We start from the raw sequence: 12,919 nt of genomic DNA, 5'->3' as shown, positions 1-12,919 counted from the left end.
TCCCCCTGGGGAGGGAAAGAGTGAGCAGCTGTGTAGTGCACAGCTGGCAACCCCGCTTAAACCACAACAGCTTATGAGCAAAATAGTTAGCTGGTTGATGGTGTGAGAGTTCTCATCCTTCGTCCTCCATCAGGGTGCAGGTGTCTCCCATATCACATTGGGACACACAAAAGCCTCAGCAGTGCAGCTGCTGGAAAAGCTTTTTGGGTGAGCTGATGTATTTGTAGTGGCCAGTGTGGCAGTTTGCTTTATACCATTGCCCTGAGCGTGGGCATCTGGAGAAACTGCCCGGCCATCAGTGTGCAGGGATGACAGCCGCAGGGGATAGCAAGCTGCAGGTGAGGGTCAGCAGCAGCACCGTGTCTGCCTGCGTGTTGCCCTGGCTCTGAGCTAATGGTGCTGCTCCCCAATGGAGCATCCATCGAGCCTGAGCATGAGCTGTGTCTTAGCCAGAATCCAAGCAGGAGCTGAGAGGACAGTGACTCTTCCAGAGGTGCCATCCAGCCCCCACCTCCCTGTGTGACTGCGCTGCGGTGTGAGTCCTAAAGCACCTGAGCTCAGCTGTGAAGCCCACTGGCAAGGAGTCTGGGCCAAGGGATGATCCCGAAGTCCTCCCCTAGGACGCACCACTAAACAATATCTGCCTAGTCCCCAATTATCACATGGCAGACATAGAAGAGAGGAAAAATCATTTTATTGAGGACATCAGCTGCAGGCTGGGGGGGCGGTGGCTACCCAGGAGCCCCAGGGCTTCAAGGCAGGAAAACAGCACCTGCAATAATAAGAGCCAGAAAGTACTGCTAAAGCTAAAAAGCCAGGACAAGGCATGACTTGGTTGCCCTTGCTTTGGGGAACACTTTACAAAGTGCCTTGCCTCAGCACTCCCGCCCAAAGGACTGGTTCTCTTCATTTACTCCAGCAGCCTCAGCAGACAATAAAAGCCTTACACAAGCAGCCTGCCACAGCAAGAAAGGATCTTCCCGACTTGCCTTTCAGTTCTCAAATGGAATGTTACTGCCTGTGGAACAGGGTTTAAGAAGCTGTATTCCCAAGACCTCTGACTCCCCTTTACTGACCTGGGCCCCCGCGTTCATGCTTTTCCCAAATGATATTTGTCTTAGTGTTTGGTCCACAGTTCCCCATTCTAATATTGCATTCCACCACTTCATACCTTGATTTTTCAATCGCTTCATCCGTCTCTGGCCAGCCCCCTCACAGGGAACACTGAAATGCAGATCGGGACTCCCCACTCGCTTCGCAGTAAAACTGCATCTCTCACACATCACACACTCTGGGCAGCCCTCAGTCACACAGGCAGCATGTTACAAGGTACCGTGCACTTACATACAACTCTAGGAACACTGACAGTTTGCGTTAGCACACAAAGTACATATTTCAATGAACAATTGCCAAAAACCAAGTTCTAATTTTTTCTGACCCTAAGCAGCATGTTAAGTTTTCAACTATTCGCCTAGAATTGCCAGAATATTTTTTGTTGTTTTGTGGGTTTTTTGGGGTTTTTTTTCAACATACATTTCATAACTCCAACTTTGAACATGTAACAAGAGAACACATAGACAAACAAGACACAGAGCGCTATGTCAGTTGTTACGTTCTAGGAATTCCCCAAATCTTAAGACAACCTAAAGGAAGTTTTTAGCTTCCCAGATCTTAAGACAATCAAATATTCAAAACAAAGAATAAATATAAATACCTTTTATATTTTGCAGAAGTCCTTGTCCACCTGTGTGAGAAGCCGAGGGGTAAGGGAGCAGACAGAAGATCCAGTCGAGGGCCCTGAGGGTCCCCAGGCCCCTGGATTCCAGCACCGGCAGAGAGTTCTCCTGCCTGGCTTGCCAAACTGATGCCAAAACGGCACAGAGTAACTGCTCAGAGATGAATTTTGTCTTTAAGCAGCAAAGGTATTTATATCATGCAACACTGGGGAGCTAGCCGATTTGCACTGGACAAACTAGCTCCCAAGTTTTCACTTAAAAGTCAGGTATTTTATACAGTTTTTGTGAGAGGTTACAACATCTTTACATACATATTCATTTGATTTGGACACCTAATCATTCCATTCACAATAGGGGAATCTAGGTGGAGTAGACCTTTCCATTTTCTTTGTTCAACGATTTCCTGATTGATGGCCTCCTTCCCTCCTTCAGGTGCCCACCTTTTCTAGTTATTCAGAGTACATTCCTTTCTCAACACAGAGCATCACCCAGAGCACTGTACCAAACTCATCCTGATTCATTGCCATTTATTTATTTATTAAGCCTTGTTCTCTTTCACAGGTGCAGCAGCTGTTTCTTGGCTTTCTCCACACCCTGGGCTGGGCCCCTGATGGTCACGGTGTCACTGCCAGAGCCCTTGGTGGGGAAGTGGATGTGGACTCCACCACACGCCTCCACGATGGAGCGGACGAAGCGGCCTTTGGCACCAATGAGGGAACTGTGCAGTTCGGAAGGAATAGAGACCTCCACCTCTGTGCTGTTGGCCTAAGGGAGGACAGTACCAGCCTCTTGAGTCAAGCTGCAGAAACGTGTCTGCACCCACTCTGCTTACCCTCTGACTCCCACCTTGCTAGGAGCTTTATAGATCTGGAAGAAATGCCTGAGCAGAGGGCTTGGAGACTGGCTACTCCTGACAGGAGCAGTCACAAACCTTGGTTTACAAGTCAAGAACAGACTGACACATTTGTCTCCTCCCTGCCCTCACCCATCACAGCCACGTCCGTATCTGTGTCTTCTAGCAACATTGTCAAGTCCCTCAACTGCAAAAGGCTAGTTGCTTCCCTTCCCAGCTCCTTCTGGATGGCAAGAATCCTGTGGCGAGCAGCCTCACAGTTTGCCCTCTTGCCTGTGATAACAATCGTCTCTGAGTTGCTGTTCTTTGCCGGGAGATCAATTTTGGTGTTGCTTTCTTTACGGATCTGCCACAAAGGAAAAAAAAATCATCTCAGAAGTGTCCCATGTCAGAAGAAAAGCCCTTGCAGGCTATATTTGACATCGCCAATGAGCAGGAGAGAGCATCCAGTGGGATTTTGCTGCAGGCAGTGATCATCACGAGCACTTGAGTTAAGAAAGATATCTCACCTTCTTGATGTTGGCACCTCCTTTCCCTATGATGTTCTTCTGGAACTGTTTGCAGATGGGGACAGAAATAGAAAAGCTGTTTTCAACCTAAGGGAGAAAGGAAGGGAGAACTGAAGATTACACTGTCGTGGCAAGTGAGGCCCAACCTCAGGAACTCTGATAAACAAGCTTTTGACAATAGGCTTAGACCCAAGGAAGTTCTCTATATGAGAGACTTGTAAGAATAAACAAAGGCAAGTACGTTCCCCTATAGCCTTCACATAACAGGTACTACCCCCCTGCCTCCATTCAGCCAAAACAGAGTCAACAGCTCCCTCCTCTTGAGGTGTTTTAGCTCTGCCCAAGCCAGTAGAGCTCTGCTTTGCCCCAGGGTTATCCAGGCACGTAGGAGGGAACAGCAGGCAGAAGACCTCCTTACCAGGTCTGCCACCATCTTTTGCATGTACTCTGTGCACTTCACCTCATTTTTGGGACCTCTGAGTTGGACAATGTCACTCTTGTGTGCAGGGTCTGGGAAGTCGATGATAACCTGCAGGAGGTGGCCACTTATAGTCAAGTCAAGCAAATGCAAGAGCCCTTCTGTCAGACACATGCAAAGGTTGAGGGGATCCTACACATCCCCTTTTCCCATTCAGAAAAGGGTAACCATGTTAGTGGCCTCTGGCTAAAAGAACTATTTTCTCAAACACTTGCGCTACAGAGCCACTAAAGTTATGACTTCAGTGACGATAGGCCTACTAACCATGTAGGAAATAACCCCTCTGGATTCCCAGAGGTAAGGCTTTTTAGGAGATGAGGAATTTCACCCTTCTGCCCAATGATAGTCCAGTGGAATTTCTGCTCAATTATTAGGTCCTCAGTGCATTCATTTTCCTGATGAGAACAGAGCTCACACTGAGTGTTCAACCAGAGAGTCACATACTTTTAATTACAGACTTGCTGCCTGACAGCTTACTTGCCAGCACTGTCCCTCTTTTCTCTAGACAAAATTCACTCTAGGTTGACAGAGAAGGGGTACCCAAGGGAACAGAGGAAGACATTTGTGAAGAGGAACTTGCACTTGTCATGAGCTCCAAGTGCTCGGTGGGCAAGGGGCACACACTTGCACCAGAAAGTTACAAGGGAACACAAGAGCCCAAACCCTGCAGTCTCCCAAACATCACATCCTACTCACTCACCATACAGGAAGAGAGTTCCAGCAGCTCTTTCTTGGCCTGTGGGACCCCCCTGTGGGTCTCCTTCAATTCTGATCAGGCTGCTCTTCTCATTGTCCAGGGGAACACACATAAACACCTCATAGAGGTCCTTAATGCTGTTAACATCAGGGTAAGGACTGTGGTGACACAGCCTGCTAGGCAAAGACTTAGAAGCAAGGCACCTTGATTATCACTGCTTAGAGGCTGTTTAAGAAGTAAACCTGCCTCTGAGAAGAGCTCAGTGGGGTGGGGTTGAGACAGGGGAAATTGCCTCTTCACCCTGGAGTTCAGGGAGAGCAGACCTGTGCCACACAAGAACCTGTACAAGTAAATACAGTGGCACCTACAGAGCCAATTGTTCCCTTGTCAGAGCGAGGCATGTTTCTTCCCCAAACAGTATCACATTTAGAGCAGAAGATAATCATTCATTTCTACCCCAAATTCTTTGTTGGGGAAGATGCTGCAGCACAATCAAACTAGCAACTGCAACAAGGCTTTAACATTGGTCAGATTCTACCATCAACACTGTAGACCCAGACCCTATCATCCACAGGGCTATTTAACCACTTAGCAGAACCAGCTACACCTGCACATCATCCATGTCAATCAACCCACTGCCTCTGAGGCAAGGCCACAGCTGCATGTTATCAATGCTAATCAACCCACTGCCTTCATTCCTCTACAGGGAGAAGCTCACCAAGCAGATTTCCACCACCCACAACTGGCTGCTAAAATGTCATTCACACAGAGCAATGCTTAAAAAAAAATAATAATCAACAAATTTCCTCCAGGACACAACAAAGTAATTCCACTACTGTTCAGGCTCCCAAGGTACTTTCACACATTAAAGCCATTGCAAGGCCTCACGGCCCATTTCTCTCCTTGTACCACCACCACTCCAGAAAAGCAGAGGAAATGTGATGGAGACAGCACACTGGGTTAGCTACAGAGCCCCTGATACGATCTACTAAACACGGAGAGTCTGAGTATGGGAAGGACTAGAAAGGCACTCCACTTACTGTTAGCTCCATTCTTGCCAAGGAGGTGTCGGTGGAATTGGTGGTCAACGTTGATTTCTGCGTAATCCATCCGGTTGATCTAAAAAGAATTGTATAGGGCCAGGTAGGGTAGGCCACTGCTTCTGCCTTGTGCCCTAAGTAACTGCCTACTGCCAGTATTGGCACTGACTCACCAGCGGTCAGCTACAAGCACTTCTCCTGCTATTAAGCAGAGCACAAGCATTCCTCTGGTTTGAGAAGAGAGCATTGTGCTCATGAAACACTGAAAAGACTTACTTCTATGCCTCTCCAGCTATAACAAAGAGAATCCTTCCTTCTCTGCACCAAAAATTTTAATGCTGACTTCAAGAATGCTATGGATGAGTTTCATAACCAAGGGGTGTCATCCACCTGCCACACAATTTGTCTTCTGCAAGTTCGATTAAGCATGTCAAGACATCATATGGATGTGATAAACACCTCATCACCTCTGCTCTGTTGCCCCTTCTTCCCCCAGTTTCTTACTGGAACTAGTAACTCCAGCTCACCAGATCCTTGACCATGGCTTCAATCTGTTCCTGAGCCACATGCACATCTTCTGTAGGTCCTTCCAAAGTGATTTTATCCTCTCCTTCAGTGAATTTGATGTGAACCTTGAGATGAAAGACAATGAATCTCTTAAGTATTTACCAAGATCCAAGCCAGGCCAATGCTCTTGGTCAGGCCTACACCATCGATCCCTGCCACTAAGAGATGCGCTCCTTCCCAAAAGCCCAAACAAAATCCCCACAATTTTACGAGTCAGTAACTTAACAATTTCGGCCATATGGCAGTGCCTAGAGCCCAAGGCTCTGGTGCTGTCCCGGTTTCTGCAAGGGCTTTGGAGAAGTTACTCATCTAGCCTTTATCTAGATACCGTCTAACTCACCAGGGAGAAGCCTTGCTGCACTCGCCATTTCCAGGTATCCTACTACATCAGTTCTCAAAACAGCACCACATAAAGCTTCCTTGGAAGGGCTCAACCCATGACAATAACATAGGAGGAGCAGTGTTTGCAGCAGTGAAAGAGAGGGTTCCCTTGAACAGCAAAGATCTGTGTCATTTCCCCCTGGGTTTACCCACGCTAGAATACACCTCTCTCTTCTGTGACGAGTGATCTGGACTAAACCTTTTTCTACGCCGGGGGTACTAAGCTAACCAGCTCATCCATACCTTTGGCATCTGCTGAGTTATTTTGGCCAGGTTCTGTCCTTTCTTTCCAATAATGAAACGATGAAGCCAAGAGGGGGCAGAGACCGAGGAGACGGTAAAACTGTTGGCCTGAGAGACAGAAAAACAGAGAAGCTGTTTGATGGACAAACTGGAAGAGGCCTTCACAACAATTCAGTTCCAATTCCCATGCTGCACCTCCGGTATTGACTTCTAAGCTGCACCTCTAATGGCCCAAGAGAGACCACCCCCGCTACACCTGTCAGTGCTCACAAATGTATCTTCATGGGACCTTCAAAGGAGGCCTAGCCCATCTTGTCAGTACCTTTGCATAGACTTCAGTCAATGCTTGCCCAAGTTTTTCAGGCTCGCCTCGCAGTATCACCGTCTCCGAGCTACTGTCAGTGGGTGGGATCTCAACAGAGACTCCAGTCTTCTCCAAGATCTGCAGGGAATTCCCCTTGGGGCCGATGACATACTTGTGCTGGGACTTCTTCACCTCCACTGCAATGGTAGTAGTCGTCTTCTTCTGTAGGGGCAGAGACACTGAGGCATCAATCACAAGGGGTCGGGGAAGGACAAGAGCGACAGGAAGAGGCACAAGATGCAGTCAAACTCTGCACCCAGCAAAGAGCAAAGCCAAGCTGAGCACAGTGGCTCGGCAGTACCCTAGCACCCCTTGGACCCCTGCCTACAGAAATTCACCCTGCTCAAAAATTCACAGGGCAAGTACAAAACTAGCATGCTGTGTCAAGCTCCCTGGGACACGGCATGTTAGAGACCACAAACACACACAGGCATGTCTTTGTTGTCATCCCCGTCCCCCCGTTGGACAACAGGGTTCAACTCCCAGCCGTCTCCCAGGCAGTGCTGTGATGCAACACTGTGCAGGCTATAAGCTGATTATCTCTGTTGAAATCCAGACTGGTACAAATACAGACCTAACCACGAGGAAAAACAGCCCAACAACCCAAAACAAGGATATTCACAGCAACGTTGGCTGTGGGAAATAAACTGGAGTGACATTCACTCTTCAGCAACTTCTACTTATGTAGCAACTTTGATACTGTCAGCTGGCCACCCCTGTAGACTTCACACTTCTTTCCTTCCTTAGTAGCACCGGTGTGAACAAGAGCCAGGGGAGCTCTTGGTGGCCTGCTAATTCCCACGATACAGAAAAGCGAGAAATCTGTCACCTCCCTGATAGTATCAGCCCAGCTCCCACTCCGCCAAGTGAGGAAACGGTAAGATTCGGGGTCGTGTACTGCAAGGGCTGCTGAGCCAGATGCAACAGAGGGATGCACAAAAGTAGAACAAGAAGGGAAGAGTGCCTAGGAGCAGGTGCCAGGGGAAGGTGGGAAGCTTTATGGACCATCCGTACCTTCTCCTCATAGATCTTCTTAACTCGAGCCACAGCCTGGGCTAGTTGCTCCTTTTCTCCGGTGAAGACTATCTCCGTCTTGTTGACACTGGGTGGAGGAATGTTGATGCGCGTCCCTGTGTCCTGCATGAGCTCCCTCACCAGCTTGTTGTAAGGGCCAGCAATGAAAGGGTGGTACACTTTCTCCACGTCCAGCCGCTCCACGGCATGCTTATCCTGGAAGAGCCCACAACAGACCTTGGTGGGAGCTGCCCTCTATATTACAGTCTCTGCCAGACACAGCTAAGTTCCCAGGGCTGTCCTGCTTGACACTCTGGCCCAAGCAACCTTCTCAGTTTGCGGCCTTGTAGATCTCCACCTCTTTCAATCTACAAATACGGTTGCTGCTGCTGCTCCTTATTTGCGATATTCACCTCTGTGATCTCCTGCCTTATCTCAGCTGGCACCTAAGGCGCTTCACTTCAACTATCAAATGCTTGTTTTGACTTCAGAGATGGACAAAACGCAGCACAAGAAGTTGCAGGACCTGGCAGCGGTGCTCACACAGCCAGTGGCACAGTATACGTCTCCATTCAGGCTAACATTAGCCACTGACTGTAGCCATGGTGGCTACAAACTTCGACTATACCATGGGGAAGCAAAATAGCTGACCAGCTAATGCCATGAGAGAGATCACAGTACTGAGGTACCTGCTCAGCAGAGATAAGCAGGATCTCGTGTCAGGCCTTCTCAATCCCTTCTTTAGTGCCGCTGATCTTGATCTGGTTGCTGGGGTCATCTGGGCGGGGGACCTGCATTTTGGTTTCAGTTTTGAGCTTCGGGTCCTGCAGCTTCTCACCCTTCTTTCCAATGACAAAACGGTGGTGCTCCTTGGGGATGGCAACTGTCGCTGAAGCCTGCAACGCAAGAACCAAGCATCTGTGAAAAGCCTTGCCTGCACTGGCAGATCCACAGGAACAGAGCCAGGGAAAGCAAGGTAGACACACAACGCCTTCCCAGAACACTCTGTCTGAGGGCTGACACTGTACCAGTTGATCTACAGTGCCTCTATGCCAGGAGTATAAACCCCACCTTTCCCTCAAAACCCTTCTGTTTGCGCAGGAGCAGTACTCTGAATTAGCAAAGGCCTTCAGACACAGACGAGGAGGTGCCTCTCCTCCAGTGTAAGACACTGCATTAGTACACCAGACAACAACTGTCTCCAGCTGGAGTTATCTGAACTCTGACATCTGCTGCCAAGGCTACAGAGAACAAGACATACAGTATGACTCCTAGGAAAGAGAAATTCAACACCAGAAACCTACTGCAAGAGGCAGGCAGCTAGCAGATGCTTACCGCTACTTAAGTGCTAAGGTGTCTTCAAGTGTAGCACATGCTGCTCCTGGGACTGCTTCTAGAAGGCCCCACATGGAAAAGGGGTCCTTCTGTGAGCTTCTCTCAATCTACCATTAAAGGGCTGGTCTATAAAAGGGCTTCCTGACTTCTTCCCTTCTCACTGAGTTTTTACAGGTCTGGTAGCTGATGACTGCTATCGTGCTCTTGATCCCTGTGATTATGTAACCACTAACAGCAATCAGACAATGAAAATTCAAGCTATAATGGAAAAATAAAAGATGAAAAAAAGATCACTCGGTGTGACTTTTCAGCTCTGTCTTCCTGTACTGGAGCCAGCCAAGCCTAAGAGAAGCTGGAATACAGACACACTTTCCAGACCTGGGGCTGGGGCAGTAGGAGGTATATTTGAGAACAGTGGCTCACGGATCTGTGGCGGTACGACCTGAACTGTTTTTTCAGATGCACATTGTGGATGTAGGGTTTTGTTCCTTTCTCTTTCCTCTGGCAGGGTATGACACAGGGGCTGAACAGCACTAAGCAGACATGGTATTAACATCGCATTACCTACCTTTGGCATTATACTTTAAAACACACTGCAACACCTGGCTGCGATACATCCTAACAAGAGCTACCACCTTGACTATGAGCTCAAGAACCTTAAGGTAAGAGATCAAAACCTAGAGGACTGAAGCAACCGAAACAAGAGGGTTGTGGCTCCTTACCAGTGTGCCTTGAGTTACACAAGGCAGAACCCTGACCCGAAGCTTTTGGCTTTTGGCAGGACTTCCTTTTCTCTACTTTTCCTTCTCCCAGCCTTCCACATTCTCCTCTGAAGGACTTCAGAAAAAGCACAGTCCCATTCTCACACACTACTAGCTTTGTGTGTGAGGCTCCTGCACCCCCTCCAGCACCAGCACCTCAGCACAAAGTCACTGGTTGCAATTCAAGTGTTCCAGAGATTGCAGACTCCATGCTTCATGCAACACCACAGCCTGTAATTACCTTGGAACCCTATTTTAAGCCTCATTTCCATTCCAAATTGCCAGTTGGGTGCTTTGAAAATATATGGCAAAGCTGAATTAGTCATGTAACAACATACCTCTTTGGCTTACATGTGCCCAAGGGTCTCAAAGCATTTGCCATTCTTGGGGAAGAGCAAAGATGAAGGCAGAAACAATTAGATGCCCTCACCTGAGTCTGCAGTCGAGCGACAATCTGCTTCCGAGCCTTCGTGACTGCTTCCGGCTTGCCAGAGACCACGATCGAAAGGCCCTGGTCCTTTGCGAGAGACAGCTCCAGGTGAGCTCCCGTCTTCCGCATGATGTCAAGGCAGATCTTGGCCTGCTCGCCTTCTCCAAACTGATTCATGTCCTTGTATTTCCTCTCCTCCAGTGGCACATGGAACACCTGCTCAGCCACGGGACAGACAAAAGCAGGGCACAGCAAGGTGTCAGTGTGCTTTTGATTGTCAGTGTCTCCCTCTCTTACTGCCATACAGGAGGACTTCACTGGCGTACTAAGTTCCCAGATTTAGGCGACCCATCAGCCTTTCCAGTGGAGACACTAGCTGCAGTACGAGGGCACCACAGCAGGTAGTCTGTCCCAAACTGAGTGCCTTACTTTAATGGATTAGCACTCACTCCTTGAATTCTGCAATCCTCCCTTCAGGCCTGTTCCAGTTATCTGTGCAACAGGGATGCAGAGCTTTTGCTGGACAGTTTTTCAACACATCCCTCCGCCTCCAGAGCCATCCTAGCACTCAGCTGCAGTCTTCCTTGTGCCCCAGGGCAAAGTACAGCAAAGAGGCAGTTACTCTGACACACTAAGGGATTTCATACTCCAGGGAAAGCTTCACTTCACCTACTTTTTGGAGGGATGAAAAGGAGGGAGATAAGACACCCACTCCCACCAACCTGAGTGATGACAGAAGCCTTTATTGGTCAGATTTTGCTCCAGGGCCCAGCAGGCTCCCGGGCAGCTTCCAAACATGGGGCTTTCTCAGGGAGCAGAGGGAAGGCTTCCTCGTAGGTTGGAGGATCCTTTTCTTCAGAGTTTAAAGCTGTTACTGGGGTGAAGCAAACAAGGCAAATGAGATGCTCTCCCCACAGAAAAGCCCCTATTCATAGGCAGTGCAACTCTATTTAGGCATCATTAACAAGGGACAACAAAGGACTTGTGCACTACTATTCATCCTGCTACAGTTATGCTTGTGGAGCAGCCGAGTCTGGAGCACAGCTGAGCTCAGCACAGCACAGACTGCAGTGGGTGCCACGAACAACCAGCCTTGTCTGAGCTGGCACTATGGATGCAGGAAGCAAACGTGCCAGTGAATGGTGGCAGCAAACAAGCACATTATCGCCAACTTTGCTGAGAGGAGCTTCATCAGGGGACAACAGGCCAAGCAGAAAGAAATCAAAGGAACACAGCAAGGCTGTAGGTCAGAAGGGGACAAGACAGACACATGCCCAGGAAGAAGGCAGAGAGAAGCAGAAGCACTCTAGTTGGGGCAGAGTCCAGGGGAAGTCTGTAGTTTATGTTCGACTCAGCTGTGCACTGGGCTGTGCCAAGCGGGCCAGCTCGCAGCTGGACAATGGGTGCCGAGACCCACCAGTGAGTCAGTCAATACGGTTATACTGACTTTCCCCAGCACCTGGCTGAGCAAAGGAGGAAGTGACAATCCAGCACACTGATCCCACGAGGCTCTCTTGCAGCCCAATGACCCATGCTTGCACATGCCCTGCCCCACGGCTGACAGCGTTGCTAGCCAGAGCTCTGTGAAGATCTGAGGCTTGCCTCCGCCTGGCCCTGCACTGTGCAGCACCACCGATGTGCTCCTGTTGGTGGAAAGCCGGAGTCTGGCAGGCCGCCAGCCTAGGAATGGCGAACGCCATGCCTGGCCACTTAGGGGGAGCCGGAGGCATGGAGCGAGCTTGGCTAACAGCAAGGAACCTTGCCTGCGCAGTCTCTATTTAGAGGCACATCACAGGAACTCAGCTGTGTCTTCTCACCTTTCACCTGCTGCTGCGTCAAGCCACTGCGGTGTTCGGCAAAGCTCTCCTGGGTCAAAACTGCCACCGAGCTCATCATCGACTTCCCACACACACACACAATCCGGGTATGCCACTGGAAGAGACAGAGGAGGCAACACTATTACCAGCACCATTCAAGATGCTCACAAGTCACTCCAGGAAGGCAAATGATGTGTTTAACTGAGCACTTTTCCAGCCGGCCTCTTGAAAAGCACCTACAGTGCCAGTCTGCTGCCCTGTTCTCTTGCTGAACCACACAGAAACTCAGGGGGGATTTTTCCTCATAGCACAGTGGGCATCAAAACCAGAGCTCCTCGTTAAGAAGGCAGAGGATGTGCAACCTAAGAAGGCTCTTGGAAAGGGGGACACCCCAAGTTGTTAAAGCATACTCTCATTAATCTATCAAGTATTAATGGCGTGCAATTTTAAAACCAGTCTCCCAAGGTACACATAGGCAGTGCAAGACTCTTGTGGAACCCTGGAGAGAAAACAAAAAAGGGCCCAGGATGCTGCCTCTTCCTGAAAAACTTACGCCTTAATTACCAACCGAGCATGAGCACCTGGGGCCCAGAGAGCAGCTCCTGGTGTCTCCAGCTCCTCTGCAATCCCTCCCACAACAGGCTCTACCGAGCGTGACCTTCCCTTCCGCTCCACATACAGTCTCACAGCCCAC

General features: G+C 49.3%; 1 pseudogene; it reads right to left on the bottom strand.

Moving 5' to 3' along the window:
• Positions 1–2,291: 2,291 nt before the first annotated feature.
• Positions 2,292–12,301, bottom strand: LOC119140900 (annotated as a pseudogene).
• Positions 12,302–12,919: the final 618 nt, after the last annotated feature.

This window comes from Falco rusticolus, chromosome W, assembly GCF_015220075.1.
Source record: "Falco rusticolus isolate bFalRus1 chromosome W, bFalRus1.pri, whole genome shotgun sequence".
In the NCBI taxonomy this organism is placed as follows: domain Eukaryota; kingdom Metazoa; phylum Chordata; class Aves; order Falconiformes; family Falconidae; genus Falco; species Falco rusticolus.
This window is presented reverse-complemented; position numbering and strand designations above follow the sequence as displayed.